At 48.8% G+C, this 13,516-nt stretch overlaps 24 non-coding genes across 24 annotated transcripts; all 24 read left to right on the forward strand.

Moving 5' to 3' along the window:
• Positions 1-194: 194 nt before the first annotated feature.
• Positions 195-385, forward strand: LOC142367504 (U2 spliceosomal RNA). The gene has a single exon (XR_012767110.1). It is a non-coding gene; the product is annotated as a U2 spliceosomal RNA (small nuclear RNA).
• Positions 386-749: 364 nt separating this feature from the next.
• On the forward strand, positions 750-868 carry LOC142369684 (5S ribosomal RNA). The gene has a single exon (XR_012767679.1). It is a non-coding gene; the product is annotated as a 5S ribosomal RNA (ribosomal RNA).
• A 613-nt stretch (positions 869-1,481) lies between these two features.
• Positions 1,482-1,594, forward strand: LOC142374090 (U5 spliceosomal RNA). The gene has a single exon (XR_012768638.1). It is a non-coding gene; the product is annotated as a U5 spliceosomal RNA (small nuclear RNA).
• A 305-nt stretch (positions 1,595-1,899) lies between these two features.
• On the forward strand, positions 1,900-2,090 carry LOC142367511 (U2 spliceosomal RNA). The gene has a single exon (XR_012767111.1). It is a non-coding gene; the product is annotated as a U2 spliceosomal RNA (small nuclear RNA).
• Positions 2,091-2,454: 364 nt separating this feature from the next.
• On the forward strand, positions 2,455-2,573 carry LOC142369749 (5S ribosomal RNA). The gene has a single exon (XR_012767695.1). It is a non-coding gene; the product is annotated as a 5S ribosomal RNA (ribosomal RNA).
• Positions 2,574-3,186: 613 nt separating this feature from the next.
• LOC142372805 (U5 spliceosomal RNA) lies at positions 3,187-3,299 on the forward strand. Its single transcript, XR_012768325.1, has one exon. It is a non-coding gene; the product is annotated as a U5 spliceosomal RNA (small nuclear RNA).
• A 305-nt stretch (positions 3,300-3,604) lies between these two features.
• LOC142367517 (U2 spliceosomal RNA) lies at positions 3,605-3,795 on the forward strand. The gene has a single exon (XR_012767112.1). It is a non-coding gene; the product is annotated as a U2 spliceosomal RNA (small nuclear RNA).
• Positions 3,796-4,159: 364 nt separating this feature from the next.
• On the forward strand, positions 4,160-4,278 carry LOC142369802 (5S ribosomal RNA). Its single transcript, XR_012767708.1, has one exon. It is a non-coding gene; the product is annotated as a 5S ribosomal RNA (ribosomal RNA).
• Positions 4,279-4,891: 613 nt separating this feature from the next.
• Positions 4,892-5,004, forward strand: LOC142374096 (U5 spliceosomal RNA). Its single transcript, XR_012768639.1, has one exon. It is a non-coding gene; the product is annotated as a U5 spliceosomal RNA (small nuclear RNA).
• A 305-nt stretch (positions 5,005-5,309) lies between these two features.
• Positions 5,310-5,500, forward strand: LOC142367524 (U2 spliceosomal RNA). The gene has a single exon (XR_012767114.1). It is a non-coding gene; the product is annotated as a U2 spliceosomal RNA (small nuclear RNA).
• Positions 5,501-5,864: 364 nt separating this feature from the next.
• Positions 5,865-5,983, forward strand: LOC142369865 (5S ribosomal RNA). Its single transcript, XR_012767726.1, has one exon. It is a non-coding gene; the product is annotated as a 5S ribosomal RNA (ribosomal RNA).
• A 613-nt stretch (positions 5,984-6,596) lies between these two features.
• LOC142372811 (U5 spliceosomal RNA) lies at positions 6,597-6,709 on the forward strand. The gene has a single exon (XR_012768326.1). It is a non-coding gene; the product is annotated as a U5 spliceosomal RNA (small nuclear RNA).
• A 305-nt stretch (positions 6,710-7,014) lies between these two features.
• On the forward strand, positions 7,015-7,205 carry LOC142367529 (U2 spliceosomal RNA). The gene has a single exon (XR_012767115.1). It is a non-coding gene; the product is annotated as a U2 spliceosomal RNA (small nuclear RNA).
• Positions 7,206-7,569: 364 nt separating this feature from the next.
• On the forward strand, positions 7,570-7,688 carry LOC142369932 (5S ribosomal RNA). Its single transcript, XR_012767742.1, has one exon. It is a non-coding gene; the product is annotated as a 5S ribosomal RNA (ribosomal RNA).
• A 613-nt stretch (positions 7,689-8,301) lies between these two features.
• Positions 8,302-8,414, forward strand: LOC142372815 (U5 spliceosomal RNA). The gene has a single exon (XR_012768328.1). It is a non-coding gene; the product is annotated as a U5 spliceosomal RNA (small nuclear RNA).
• Positions 8,415-8,719: 305 nt separating this feature from the next.
• LOC142367538 (U2 spliceosomal RNA) lies at positions 8,720-8,910 on the forward strand. Its single transcript, XR_012767116.1, has one exon. It is a non-coding gene; the product is annotated as a U2 spliceosomal RNA (small nuclear RNA).
• Positions 8,911-9,274: 364 nt separating this feature from the next.
• LOC142369993 (5S ribosomal RNA) lies at positions 9,275-9,393 on the forward strand. The gene has a single exon (XR_012767762.1). It is a non-coding gene; the product is annotated as a 5S ribosomal RNA (ribosomal RNA).
• Positions 9,394-10,006: 613 nt separating this feature from the next.
• LOC142372821 (U5 spliceosomal RNA) lies at positions 10,007-10,119 on the forward strand. Its single transcript, XR_012768329.1, has one exon. It is a non-coding gene; the product is annotated as a U5 spliceosomal RNA (small nuclear RNA).
• A 305-nt stretch (positions 10,120-10,424) lies between these two features.
• Positions 10,425-10,615, forward strand: LOC142367551 (U2 spliceosomal RNA). The gene has a single exon (XR_012767118.1). It is a non-coding gene; the product is annotated as a U2 spliceosomal RNA (small nuclear RNA).
• Positions 10,616-10,979: 364 nt separating this feature from the next.
• LOC142374567 (5S ribosomal RNA) lies at positions 10,980-11,098 on the forward strand. Its single transcript, XR_012768745.1, has one exon. It is a non-coding gene; the product is annotated as a 5S ribosomal RNA (ribosomal RNA).
• Positions 11,099-11,693: 595 nt separating this feature from the next.
• LOC142372826 (U5 spliceosomal RNA) lies at positions 11,694-11,806 on the forward strand. The gene has a single exon (XR_012768330.1). It is a non-coding gene; the product is annotated as a U5 spliceosomal RNA (small nuclear RNA).
• A 305-nt stretch (positions 11,807-12,111) lies between these two features.
• Positions 12,112-12,302, forward strand: LOC142367557 (U2 spliceosomal RNA). The gene has a single exon (XR_012767119.1). It is a non-coding gene; the product is annotated as a U2 spliceosomal RNA (small nuclear RNA).
• A 364-nt stretch (positions 12,303-12,666) lies between these two features.
• Positions 12,667-12,785, forward strand: LOC142374571 (5S ribosomal RNA). The gene has a single exon (XR_012768746.1). It is a non-coding gene; the product is annotated as a 5S ribosomal RNA (ribosomal RNA).
• Positions 12,786-13,398: 613 nt separating this feature from the next.
• Positions 13,399-13,511, forward strand: LOC142372836 (U5 spliceosomal RNA). The gene has a single exon (XR_012768335.1). It is a non-coding gene; the product is annotated as a U5 spliceosomal RNA (small nuclear RNA).
• The last annotated feature ends 5 nt before the right edge of the window (positions 13,512-13,516 follow it).

The raw sequence follows: 13,516 nt of genomic DNA on the forward strand, positions 1-13,516 counted from the left end.
AAATTGTTGTTGTTTGAATGGTGCTCAGTGGAGCGGGCGGGAGTGCAAAGTTGTACCATCTGAAACGGCTGAAGAGTGCTCACTGCAGCGGGTGGGCGGAGGTGCAAAGTGACGCTTTGTAGGCAAAAAAAGAGCACCGCCACAAGTGCGCATTGTGCCAGGAAGGGCTCTCGGACGTGAAAGAGTGGAGGGTTATCGCTTCTCGGCCTTTTGGCTAAGATCAAGTGTAGTATCTGTTCTTATCAGTTTAATATCTGATACGTCCTCTATATGAGGACTACATATTAAATGGATTTTTAGGCACAGGGGTTGAAAAAGGGGCTTGCTCCGTTCACTCCACGCATCGACCCGGTACTGCAGTGCCGCCGGGAACGGTGCACTCTTCCCAACTCTTGTGAAATAACAAAACCAGCGGTACATGGTGGTAGTTTCAGGGAGCCATTGTATTCTGACTTCTAAAATGGAACTATAATCTTTAGAAAAGACGCAGTTTATGAGCACGTCGTGGGATTGAGCTTCCCTGGTTTCTCTGTATGACCATGAACACCAAACTACACACAGAGAACAGAGGAGCTTGACAGACACACACTAAGTTATCTGAGAGTCCCATTTTCAGCTGCAGAGAACAATCACATCAGGGAAGTCGACGTGCAGGCTCAACATCAGCCTCTCAAGCCAACTCTCTGGTAAAATAGGGGCAACGTATGGTTCCAGCACCTATGTAACACATATTTGTCACGGGGACTGTGGCTTACGGCCACACCGCCCTGAACACGCCCGATCTCGTCCGAACTCGGAAGCCAAGCAGGGTCGGGCCTGGTTAGTACTTGGATGGGAGACCGCTTGGGAATACCAGGTGCTGTAAGCATTTTTCTCTCTTGTCTTCTCTTCTCTCTGCATGTCTTTTGTTGAAACATCTGTTGATCACCCTGTGATCCATCTTGCTGATCCTGGATCTGCTAAGGTGTCCCAGGTCATGGTTGCCTTTGATCCTCATACATTTAACTTTGTCCTGACAAAGGAGCAGTTCCAAAAAGTCAAACAGGGACTGCCTTTGCATTTGACGCAGTCAAACTGCATGCGCCTGGAGAAGCCAAAAGGCTTACAGCACCTGGTATTCCCAGGCGGTCTCCCATCCAAGTACTAACCAGGCCCGACTCTGCTTAGCTTCTGAGATAAAACTCTGGCTTTTAGTCTGCGAAAAGAGAGTGAAAGTGAACTCCACTTTGAGATGGCTCTGGGATTGGGCCGACTGGGAGAATTGCTTGAAAAAAACCTCTACACCCAATGAGCGGTCAGAACAAAGCCTCAAGACCCCTAGTCTTTTGCACAGAGTAAAAGACAAAGCAGCCATTGAATAGGGCCCGATTGTTCCTACCTGGTCGGCCGAGGAGCCAGCGTCTCAACCAAGCAAAGCTCACCGTGGGGAAGGTGGCTATGCCAACTAGCCTGATGCACTGCTCCCGCAGTGTCAAATACTCGTACTCTGGTTTCTCTTCATAACGTACAAGTCTTTCGCCTTTTACTAAAGACTTCCGTGGAGAGCAGCCTTAATGAGTTGTTTCTATTTTTGGAAGGCTTTACCTTTGCGGGTGAAGCCCATTCTGTCTGTGCAAAGGAAATCTTCTTGCTGTGCCAAGTGACTTCTCGGAGTAGAGTCACCTTATTTCTTGAGACCGTGCCCATGTTCAAAGCCTGGAGCGCTAAATTGTTGTTGTTTGAATGGTGCTCAGTGGAGCGGGCGGGAGTGCAAAGTTGTACCATCTGAAACGGCTGAAGAGTGCTCACTGCAGCGGGTGGGCGGAGGTGCAAAGTGACGCTTTGTAGGCAAAAAAAGAGCACCGCCACAAGTGCGCATTGTGCCAGGAAGGGCTCTCGGACGTGAAAGAGTGGAGGGTTATCGCTTCTCGGCCTTTTGGCTAAGATCAAGTGTAGTATCTGTTCTTATCAGTTTAATATCTGATACGTCCTCTATATGAGGACTACATATTAAATGGATTTTTAGGCACAGGGGTTGAAAAAGGGGCTTGCTCCGTTCACTCCACGCATCGACCCGGTACTGCAGTGCCGCCGGGAACGGTGCACTCTTCCCAACTCTTGTGAAATAACAAAACCAGCGGTACATGGTGGTAGTTTCAGGGAGCCATTGTATTCTGACTTCTAAAATGGAACTATAATCTTTAGAAAAGACGCAGTTTATGAGCACGTCGTGGGATTGAGCTTCCCTGGTTTCTCTGTATGACCATGAACACCAAACTACACACAGAGAACAGAGGAGCTTGACAGACACACACTAAGTTATCTGAGAGTCCCATTTTCAGCTGCAGAGAACAATCACATCAGGGAAGTCGACGTGCAGGCTCAACATCAGCCTCTCAAGCCAACTCTCTGGTAAAATAGGGGCAACGTATGGTTCCAGCACCTATGTAACACATATTTGTCACGGGGACTGTGGCTTACGGCCACACCGCCCTGAACACGCCCGATCTCGTCCGAACTCGGAAGCCAAGCAGGGTCGGGCCTGGTTAGTACTTGGATGGGAGACCGCTTGGGAATACCAGGTGCTGTAAGCATTTTTCTCTCTTGTCTTCTCTTCTCTCTGCATGTCTTTTGTTGAAACATCTGTTGATCACCCTGTGATCCATCTTGCTGATCCTGGATCTGCTAAGGTGTCCCAGGTCATGGTTGCCTTTGATCCTCATACATTTAACTTTGTCCTGACAAAGGAGCAGTTCCAAAAAGTCAAACAGGGACTGCCTTTGCATTTGACGCAGTCAAACTGCATGCGCCTGGAGAAGCCAAAAGGCTTACAGCACCTGGTATTCCCAGGCGGTCTCCCATCCAAGTACTAACCAGGCCCGACTCTGCTTAGCTTCTGAGATAAAACTCTGGCTTTTAGTCTGCGAAAAGAGAGTGAAAGTGAACTCCACTTTGAGATGGCTCTGGGATTGGGCCGACTGGGAGAATTGCTTGAAAAAAACCTCTACACCCAATGAGCGGTCAGAACAAAGCCTCAAGACCCCTAGTCTTTTGCACAGAGTAAAAGACAAAGCAGCCATTGAATAGGGCCCGATTGTTCCTACCTGGTCGGCCGAGGAGCCAGCGTCTCAACCAAGCAAAGCTCACCCTGGGGAAGGTGGCTATGCCAACTAGCCTGATGCACTGCTCCCGCAGTGTCAAATACTCGTACTCTGGTTTCTCTTCATAACGTACAAGTCTTTCGCCTTTTACTAAAGACTTCCGTGGAGAGCAGCATTAATGAGTTGTTTCTATTTTTGGAAGGCTTTACCTTTGCGGGTGAAGCCCATTCTGTCTGTGCAAAGGAAATCTTCTTGCTGTGCCAAGTGACTTCTCGGAGTAGAGTCACCTTATTTCTTGAGACCGTGCCCATGTTCAAAGCCTGGAGCGCTAAATTGTTGTTGTTTGAATGGTGCTCAGTGGAGCGGGCGGGAGTGCAAAGTTGTACCATCTGAAACGGCTGAAGAGTGCTCACTGCAGCGGGTGGGCGGAGGTGCAAAGTGACGCTTTGTAGGCAAAAAAAGAGCACCGCCACAAGTGCGCATTGTGCCAGGAAGGGCTCTCGGACGTGAAAGAGTGGAGGGTTATCGCTTCTCGGCCTTTTGGCTAAGATCAAGTGTAGTATCTGTTCTTATCAGTTTAATATCTGATACGTCCTCTATATGAGGACTACATATTAAATGGATTTTTAGGCACAGGGGTTGAAAAAGGGGCTTGCTCCGTTCACTCCACGCATCGACCCGGTACTGCAGTGCCGCCGGGAACGGTGCACTCTTCCCAACTCTTGTGAAATAACAAAACCAGCGGTACATGGTGGTAGTTTCAGGGAGCCATTGTATTCTGACTTCTAAAATGGAACTATAATCTTTAGAAAAGACGCAGTTTATGAGCACGTCGTGGGATTGAGCTTCCCTGGTTTCTCTGTATGACCATGAACACCAAACTACACACAGAGAACAGAGGAGCTTGACAGACACACACTAAGTTATCTGAGAGTCCCATTTTCAGCTGCAGAGAACAATCACATCAGGGAAGTCGACGTGCAGGCTCAACATCAGCCTCTCAAGCCAACTCTCTGGTAAAATAGGGGCAACGTATGGTTCCAGCACCTATGTAACACATATTTGTCACGGGGACTGTGGCTTACGGCCACACCGCCCTGAACACGCCCGATCTCGTCCGAACTCGGAAGCCAAGCAGGGTCGGGCCTGGTTAGTACTTGGATGGGAGACCGCTTGGGAATACCAGGTGCTGTAAGCATTTTTCTCTCTTGTCTTCTCTTCTCTCTGCATGTCTTTTGTTGAAACATCTGTTGATCACCCTGTGATCCATCTTGCTGATCCTGGATCTGCTAAGGTGTCCCAGGTCATGGTTGCCTTTGATCCTCATACATTTAACTTTGTCCTGACAAAGGAGCAGTTCCAAAAAGTCAAACAGGGACTGCCTTTGCATTTGACGCAGTCAAACTGCATGCGCCTGGAGAAGCCAAAAGGCTTACAGCACCTGGTATTCCCAGGCGGTCTCCCATCCAAGTACTAACCAGGCCCGACTCTGCTTAGCTTCTGAGATAAAACTCTGGCTTTTAGTCTGCGAAAAGAGAGTGAAAGTGAACTCCACTTTGAGATGGCTCTGGGATTGGGCCGACTGGGAGAATTGCTTGAAAAAAACCTCTACACCCAATGAGCGGTCAGAACAAAGCCTCAAGACCCCTAGTCTTTTGCACAGAGTAAAAGACAAAGCAGCCATTGAATAGGGCCCGATTGTTCCTACCTGGTCGGCCGAGGAGCCAGCGTCTCAACCAAGCAAAGCTCACCGTGGGGAAGGTGGCTATGCCAACTAGCCTGATGCACTGCTCCCGCAGTGTCAAATACTCGTACTCTGGTTTCTCTTCATAACGTACAAGTCTTTCGCCTTTTACTAAAGACTTCCGTGGAGAGCAGCCTTAATGAGTTGTTTCTATTTTTGGAAGGCTTTACCTTTGCGGGTGAAGCCCATTCTGTCTGTGCAAAGGAAATCTTCTTGCTGTGCCAAGTGACTTCTCGGAGTAGAGTCACCTTATTTCTTGAGACCGTGCCCATGTTCAAAGCCTGGAGCGCTAAATTGTTGTTGTTTGAATGGTGCTCAGTGGAGCGGGCGGGAGTGCAAAGTTGTACCATCTGAAACGGCTGAAGAGTGCTCACTGCAGCGGGTGGGCGGAGGTGCAAAGTGACGCTTTGTAGGCAAAAAAAGAGCACCGCCACAAGTGCGCATTGTGCCAGGAAGGGCTCTCGGACGTGAAAGAGTGGAGGGTTATCGCTTCTCGGCCTTTTGGCTAAGATCAAGTGTAGTATCTGTTCTTATCAGTTTAATATCTGATACGTCCTCTATATGAGGACTACATATTAAATGGATTTTTAGGCACAGGGGTTGAAAAAGGGGCTTGCTCCGTTCACTCCACGCATCGACCCGGTACTGCAGTGCCGCCGGGAACGGTGCACTCTTCCCAACTCTTGTGAAATAACAAAACCAGCGGTACATGGTGGTAGTTTCAGGGAGCCATTGTATTCTGACTTCTAAAATGGAACTATAATCTTTAGAAAAGACGCAGTTTATGAGCACGTCGTGGGATTGAGCTTCCCTGGTTTCTCTGTATGACCATGAACACCAAACTACACACAGAGAACAGAGGAGCTTGACAGACACACACTAAGTTATCTGAGAGTCCCATTTTCAGCTGCAGAGAACAATCACATCAGGGAAGTCGACGTGCAGGCTCAACATCAGCCTCTCAAGCCAACTCTCTGGTAAAATAGGGGCAACGTATGGTTCCAGCACCTATGTAACACATATTTGTCACGGGGACTGTGGCTTACGGCCACACCGCCCTGAACACGCCCGATCTCGTCCGAACTCGGAAGCCAAGCAGGGTCGGGCCTGGTTAGTACTTGGATGGGAGACCGCTTGGGAATACCAGGTGCTGTAAGCATTTTTCTCTCTTGTCTTCTCTTCTCTCTGCATGTCTTTTGTTGAAACATCTGTTGATCACCCTGTGATCCATCTTGCTGATCCTGGATCTGCTAAGGTGTCCCAGGTCATGGTTGCCTTTGATCCTCATACATTTAACTTTGTCCTGACAAAGGAGCAGTTCCAAAAAGTCAAACAGGGACTGCCTTTGCATTTGACGCAGTCAAACTGCATGCGCCTGGAGAAGCCAAAAGGCTTACAGCACCTGGTATTCCCAGGCGGTCTCCCATCCAAGTACTAACCAGGCCCGACTCTGCTTAGCTTCTGAGATAAAACTCTGGCTTTTAGTCTGCGAAAAGAGAGTGAAAGTGAACTCCACTTTGAGATGGCTCTGGGATTGGGCCGACTGGGAGAATTGCTTGAAAAAAACCTCTACACCCAATGAGCGGTCAGAACAAAGCCTCAAGACCCCTAGTCTTTTGCACAGAGTAAAAGACAAAGCAGCCATTGAATAGGGCCCGATTGTTCCTACCTGGTCGGCCGAGGAGCCAGCGTCTCAACCAAGCAAAGCTCACCGTGGGGAAGGTGGCTATGCCAACTAGCCTGATGCACTGCTCCCGCAGTGTCAAATACTCGTACTCTGGTTTCTCTTCATAACGTACAAGTCTTTCGCCTTTTACTAAAGACTTCCGTGGAGAGCAGCATTAATGAGTTGTTTCTATTTTTGGAAGGCTTTACCTTTGCGGGTGAAGCCCATTCTGTCTGTGCAAAGGAAATCTTCTTGCTGTGCCAAGTGACTTCTCGGAGTAGAGTCACCTTATTTCTTGAGACCGTGCCCATGTTCAAAGCCTGGAGCGCTAAATTGTTGTTGTTTGAATGGTGCTCAGTGGAGCGGGCGGGAGTGCAAAGTTGTACCATCTGAAACGGCTGAAGAGTGCTCACTGCAGCGGGTGGGCGGAGGTGCAAAGTGACGCTTTGTAGGCAAAAAAAGAGCACCGCCACAAGTGCGCATTGTGCCAGGAAGGGCTCTCGGACGTGAAAGAGTGGAGGGTTATCGCTTCTCGGCCTTTTGGCTAAGATCAAGTGTAGTATCTGTTCTTATCAGTTTAATATCTGATACGTCCTCTATATGAGGACTACATATTAAATGGATTTTTAGGCACAGGGGTTGAAAAAGGGGCTTGCTCCGTTCACTCCACGCATCGACCCGGTACTGCAGTGCCGCCGGGAACGGTGCACTCTTCCCAACTCTTGTGAAATAACAAAACCAGCGGTACATGGTGGTAGTTTCAGGGAGCCATTGTATTCTGACTTCTAAAATGGAACTATAATCTTTAGAAAAGACGCAGTTTATGAGCACGTCGTGGGATTGAGCTTCCCTGGTTTCTCTGTATGACCATGAACACCAAACTACACACAGAGAACAGAGGAGCTTGACAGACACACACTAAGTTATCTGAGAGTCCCATTTTCAGCTGCAGAGAACAATCACATCAGGGAAGTCGACGTGCAGGCTCAACATCAGCCTCTCAAGCCAACTCTCTGGTAAAATAGGGGCAACGTATGGTTCCAGCACCTATGTAACACATATTTGTCACGGGGACTGTGGCTTACGGCCACACCGCCCTGAACACGCCCGATCTCGTCCGAACTCGGAAGCCAAGCAGGGTCGGGCCTGGTTAGTACTTGGATGGGAGACCGCTTGGGAATACCAGGTGCTGTAAGCATTTTTCTCTCTTGTCTTCTCTTCTCTCTGCATGTCTTTTGTTGAAACATCTGTTGATCACCCTGTGATCCATCTTGCTGATCCTGGATCTGCTAAGGTGTCCCAGGTCATGGTTGCCTTTGATCCTCATACATTTAACTTTGTCCTGACAAAGGAGCAGTTCCAAAAAGTCAAACAGGGACTGCCTTTGCATTTGACGCAGTCAAACTGCATGCGCCTGGAGAAGCCAAAAGGCTTACAGCACCTGGTATTCCCAGGCGGTCTCCCATCCAAGTACTAACCAGGCCCGACTCTGCTTAGCTTCTGAGATAAAACTCTGGCTTTTAGTCTGCGAAAAGAGAGTGAAAGTGAACTCCACTTTGAGATGGCTCTGGGATTGGGCCGACTGGGAGAATTGCTTGAAAAAAACCTCTACACCCAATGAGCGGTCAGAACAAAGCCTCAAGACCCCTAGTCTTTTGCACAGAGTAAAAGACAAAGCAGCCATTGAATAGGGCCCGATTGTTCCTACCTGGTCGGCCGAGGAGCCAGCGTCTCAACCAAGCAAAGCTCACCGTGGGGAAGGTGGCTATGCCAACTAGCCTGATGCACTGCTCCCGCAGTGTCAAATACTCGTACTCTGGTTTCTCTTCATAACGTACAAGTCTTTCGCCTTTTACTAAAGACTTCCGTGGAGAGCAGCATTAATGAGTTGTTTCTATTTTTGGAAGGCTTTACCTTTGCGGGTGAAGCCCATTCTGTCTGTGCAAAGGAAATCTTCTTGCTGTGCCAAGTGACTTCTCGGAGTAGAGTCACCTTATTTCTTGAGACCGTGCCCATGTTCAAAGCCTGGAGCGCTAAATTGTTGTTGTTTGAATGGTGCTCAGTGGAGCGGGCGGGAGTGCAAAGTTGTACCATCTGAAACGGCTGAAGAGTGCTCACTGCAGCGGGTGGGCGGAGGTGCAAAGTGACGCTTTGTAGGCAAAAAAAGAGCACCGCCACAAGTGCACATTGTGCCAGGAAGGGCTCTCGGACGTGAAAGAGTGGAGGGTTATCGCTTCTCGGCCTTTTGGCTAAGATCAAGTGTAGTATCTGTTCTTATCAGTTTAATATCTGATACGTCCTCTATATGAGGACTACATATTAAATGGATTTTTAGGCACAGGGGTTGAAAAAGGGGCTTGCTCCGTTCACTCCACGCATCGACCCGGTACTGCAGTGCCGCCGGGAACGGTGCACTCTTCCCAACTCTTGTGAAATAACAAAACCAGCGGTACATGGTGGTAGTTTCAGGGAGCCATTGTATTCTGACTTCTAAAATGGAACTATAATCTTTAGAAAAGACGCAGTTTATGAGCACGTCGTGGGATTGAGCTTCCCTGGTTTCTCTGTATGACCATGAACACCAAACTACACACAGAGAACAGAGGAGCTTGACAGACACACACTAAGTTATCTGAGAGTCCCATTTTCAGCTGCAGAGAACAATCACATCAGGGAAGTCGACGTGCAGGCTCAACATCAGCCTCTCAAGCCAACTCTCTGGTAAAATAGGGGCAACGTATGGTTCCAGCACCTATGTAACACATATTTGTCACGGGGACTGTGGCTTACGGCCACACCGCCCTGAACACGCCCGATCTCGTCCGAACTCGGAAGCCAAGCAGGGTCGGGCCTGGTTAGTACTTGGATGGGAGACCGCTTGGGAATACCAGGTGCTGTAAGCATTTTTCTCTCTTGTCTTCTCTTCTCTCTGCATGTCTTTTGTTGAAACATCTGTTGATCACCCTGTGATCCATCTTGCTGATCCTGGATCTGCTAAGGTGTCCCAGGTCATGGTTGCCTTTGATCCTCATACATTTAACTTTGTCCTGACAAAGGAGCAGTTCCAAAAAGTCAAACAGGGACTGCCTTTGCATTTGACGCAGTCAAACTGCATGCGCCTGGAGAAGCCAAAAGGCTTACAGCACCTGGTATTCCCAGGCGGTCTCCCATCCAAGTACTAACCAGGCCCGACTCTGCTTAGCTTCTGAGATAAAACTCTGGCTTTTAGTCTGCGAAAAGAGAGTGAAAGTGAACTCCACTTTGAGATGGCTCTGGGATTGGGCCGACTGGGAGAATTGCTTGAAAAAAACCTCTACACCCAATGAGCGGTCAGAACAAAGCCTCAAGACCCCTAGTCTTTTGCACAGAGTAAAAGACAAAGCAGCCATTGAATAGGGCCCGATTGTTCCTACCTGGTCGGCCGAGGAGCCAGCGTCTCAACCAAGCAAAGCTCACCGTGGGGAAGGTGGCTATGCCAACTAGCCTGATGCACTGCTCCCGCAGTGTCAAATACTCGTACTCTGGTTTCTCTTCATAACGTACAAGTCTTTCGCCTTTTACTAAAGACTTCCGTGGAGAGCAGCATTAATGAGTTGTTTCTATTTTTGGAAGGCTTTACCTTTGCGGGTGAAGCCCATTCTGTCTGTGCAAAGGAAATCTTCTTGCTGTGCCAAGTGACTTCTCGGAGTAGAGTCACCTTATTTCTTGAGACCGTGCCCATGTTCAAAGCCTGGAGCGCTAAATTGTTGTTGTTTGAATGGTGCTCAGTGGAGCGGGCGGGAGTGCAAAGTTGTACCATCTGAAACGGCTGAAGAGTGCTCACTGCAGCGGGTGGGCGGAGGTGCAAAGTGACGCTTTGTAGGCAAAAAAAGAGCACCGCCACAAGTGCGCATTGTGCCAGGAAGGGCTCTCGGACGTGAAAGAGTGGAGGGTTATCGCTTCTCGGCCTTTTGGCTAAGATCAAGTGTAGTATCTGTTCTTATCAGTTTAATATCTGATACGTCCTCTATATGAGGACTACATATTAAATGGATTTTTAGGCACAGGGGTTGAAAAAGGGGCTTGCTCCGTTCACTCCACGCATCGACCCGGTACTGCAGTGCCGCCGGGAACGGTGCACTCTTCCCAACTCTTGTGAAATAACAAAACCAGCGGTACATGGTGGTAGTTTCAGGGAGCCATTGTATTCTGACTTCTAAAATGGAACTATAATCTTTAGAAAAGACGCAGTTTATGAGCACGTCGTGGGATTGAGCTTCCCTGGTTTCTCTGTATGACCATGAACACCAAACTACACACAGAGAACAGAGGAGCTTGACAGACACACACTAAGTTATCTGAGAGTCCCATTTTCAGCTGCAGAGAACAATCACATCAGGGAAGTCGACGTGCAGGCTCAACATCAGCCTCTCAAGCCAACTCTCTGGTAAAATAGGGGCAACGTATGGTTCCAGCACCTATGTAACACATATTTGTCACGGGGACTGTGGCTTACGGCCACACCGCCCTGAACACGCCCGATCTCGTCAGAACTCGGAAGCCAAGCAGGGTCGGGCCTGGTTAGTACTTGGATGGGAGACCGCTTGGGAATACCAGGTGCTGTAAGCATTTTTCTCTCTTGTCTTCTCTTCTCTCTGCATGTCTTTTGTTGAAACATCTGTTGATCACCCTGTGATCCATCTTGCTGATCCTGGATCTGCTAAGGTGTCCCAGGTCATGGTTGCCTTTGATCCTCATACATTTAACTTTGTCCTGACAAAGGAGCAGTTCCAAAAAGTCAAACAGGGACTGCCTTTGCATTTGACGCAGTCAAACTGCATGCGCCTGGAGAAGCCAAAAGGCTTACAGCACCTGGTATTCCCAGGCGGTCTCCCATCCAAGTACTAACCAGGCCCGACTCTGCTTAGCTTCTGAGATAAAACTCTGGCTTTTAGTCTGCGAAAAGAGAGTGAAAGTGAACTCCACTTTGAGATGGCTCTGGGATTGGGCCGACTGGGAGAATTGCTTGAAAAAAACCTCTACACCCAATGAGCGGTCAGAACAAAGCCTCAAGACCCCTAGTCTTTTGCACAGAGTAAAAGACAAAGCAGCCACTGAATAGGGCCCGATTGTTGAGCCAGCGTCTCAACCAAGCAAAGCTCACCGTGGGGAAGGTGGCTATGCCAACTAGCCTGATGCACTGCTCCCGCAGTGTCAAATACTCGTACTCTGGTTTCTCTTCATAACGTACAAGTCTTTCGCCTTTTACTAAAGACTTCCGTGGAGAGCAGCATTAATGAGTTGTTTCTATTTTTGGAAGGCTTTACCTTTGCGGGTGAAGCCCATTCTGTCTGTGCAAAGGAAATCTTCTTGCTGTGCCAAGTGACTTCTCGGAGTAGAGTCACCTTATTTCTTGAGACCGTGCCCATGTTCAAAGCCTGGAGCGCTAAATTGTTGTTGTTTGAATGGTGCTCAGTGGAGCGGGCGGGAGTGCAAAGTTGTACCATCTGAAACGGCTGAAGAGTGCTCACTGCAGCGGGTGGGCGGAGGTGCAAAGTGACGCTTTGTAGGCAAAAAAAGAGCACCGCCACAAGTGCGCATTGTGCCAGGAAGGGCTCTCGGACGTGAAAGAGTGGAGGGTTATCGCTTCTCGGCCTTTTGGCTAAGATCAAGTGTAGTATCTGTTCTTATCAGTTTAATATCTGATACGTCCTCTATATGAGGACTACATATTAAATGGATTTTTAGGCACAGGGGTTGAAAAAGGGGCTTGCTCCGTTCACTCCACGCATCGACCCGGTACTGCAGTGCCGCCGGGAACGGTGCACTCTTCCCAACTCTTGTGAAATAACAAAACCAGCGGTACATGGTGGTAGTTTCAGGGAGCCATTGTATTCTGACTTCTAAAATGGAACTATAATCTTTAGAAAAGACGCAGTTTATGAGCACGTCGTGGGATTGAGCTTCCCTGGTTTCTCTGTATGACCATGAACACCAAACTACACACAGAGAACAGAGGAGCTTGACAGACACACACTAAGTTATCTGAGAGTCCCATTTTCAGCTGCAGAGAACAATCACATCAGGGAAGTCGACGTGCAGGCTCAACATCAGCCTCTCAAGCCAACTCTCTGGTAAAATAGGGGCAACGTATGGTTCCAGCACCTATGTAACACATATTTGTCACGGGGACTGTGGCTTACGGCCACACCGCCCTGAACACGCCCGATCTCGTCAGAACTCGGAAGCCAAGCAGGGTCGGGCCTGGTTAGTACTTGGATGGGAGACCGCTTGGGAATACCAGGTGCTGTAAGCATTTTTCTCTCTTGTCTTCTCTTCTCTCTGCATGTCTTTTGTTGAAACATCTGTTGATCACCCTGTGATCCATCTTGCTGATCCTGGATCTGCTAAGGTGTCCCAGGTCATGGTTGCCTTTGATCCTCATACATTTAACTTTGTCCTGACAAAGGAGCAGTTCCAAAAAGTCAAACAGGGACTGCCTTTGCATTTGACGCAGTCAAACTGCATGCGCCTGGAGAAGCCAAAAGGCTTACAGCACCTGGTATTCCCAGGCGGTCTCCCATCCAAGTACTAACCAGGCCCGACTCTGCTTAGCTTCTGAGATAAAACTCTGGCTTTTAGTCTGCGAAAAGAGAGTGAAAGTGAACTCCACTTTGAGATGGCTCTGGGATTGGGCCGACTGGGAGAATTGCTTGAAAAAAACCTCTACACCCAATGAGCGGTCAGAACAAAGCCTCAAGACCCCTAGTCTTTTGCACAGAGTAAAAGACAAAGCAGCCATTGAATAGGGCCCGATTGTTCCTACCTGGTCGGCCGAGGAGCCAGCGTCTCAACCAAGCAAAGCTCACCGTGGGGAAGGTGGCTATGCCAACTAGCCTGATGCACTGCTCCCGCAGTGTCAAATACTCGTACTCTGGTTTCTCTTCATAACGTACAAGTCTTTCGCCTTTTACTAAAGACTTCCGTGGAGAGCAGCATTAATGAGTTGTTTCTATTTTTGGAAGGCTTTACCTTTGCGGGTGAAGC

This window comes from Odontesthes bonariensis, chromosome 2 (assembly GCF_027942865.1).
Source record: "Odontesthes bonariensis isolate fOdoBon6 chromosome 2, fOdoBon6.hap1, whole genome shotgun sequence".
Lineage (NCBI taxonomy): Eukaryota > Metazoa > Chordata > Actinopteri > Atheriniformes > Atherinopsidae > Odontesthes > Odontesthes bonariensis.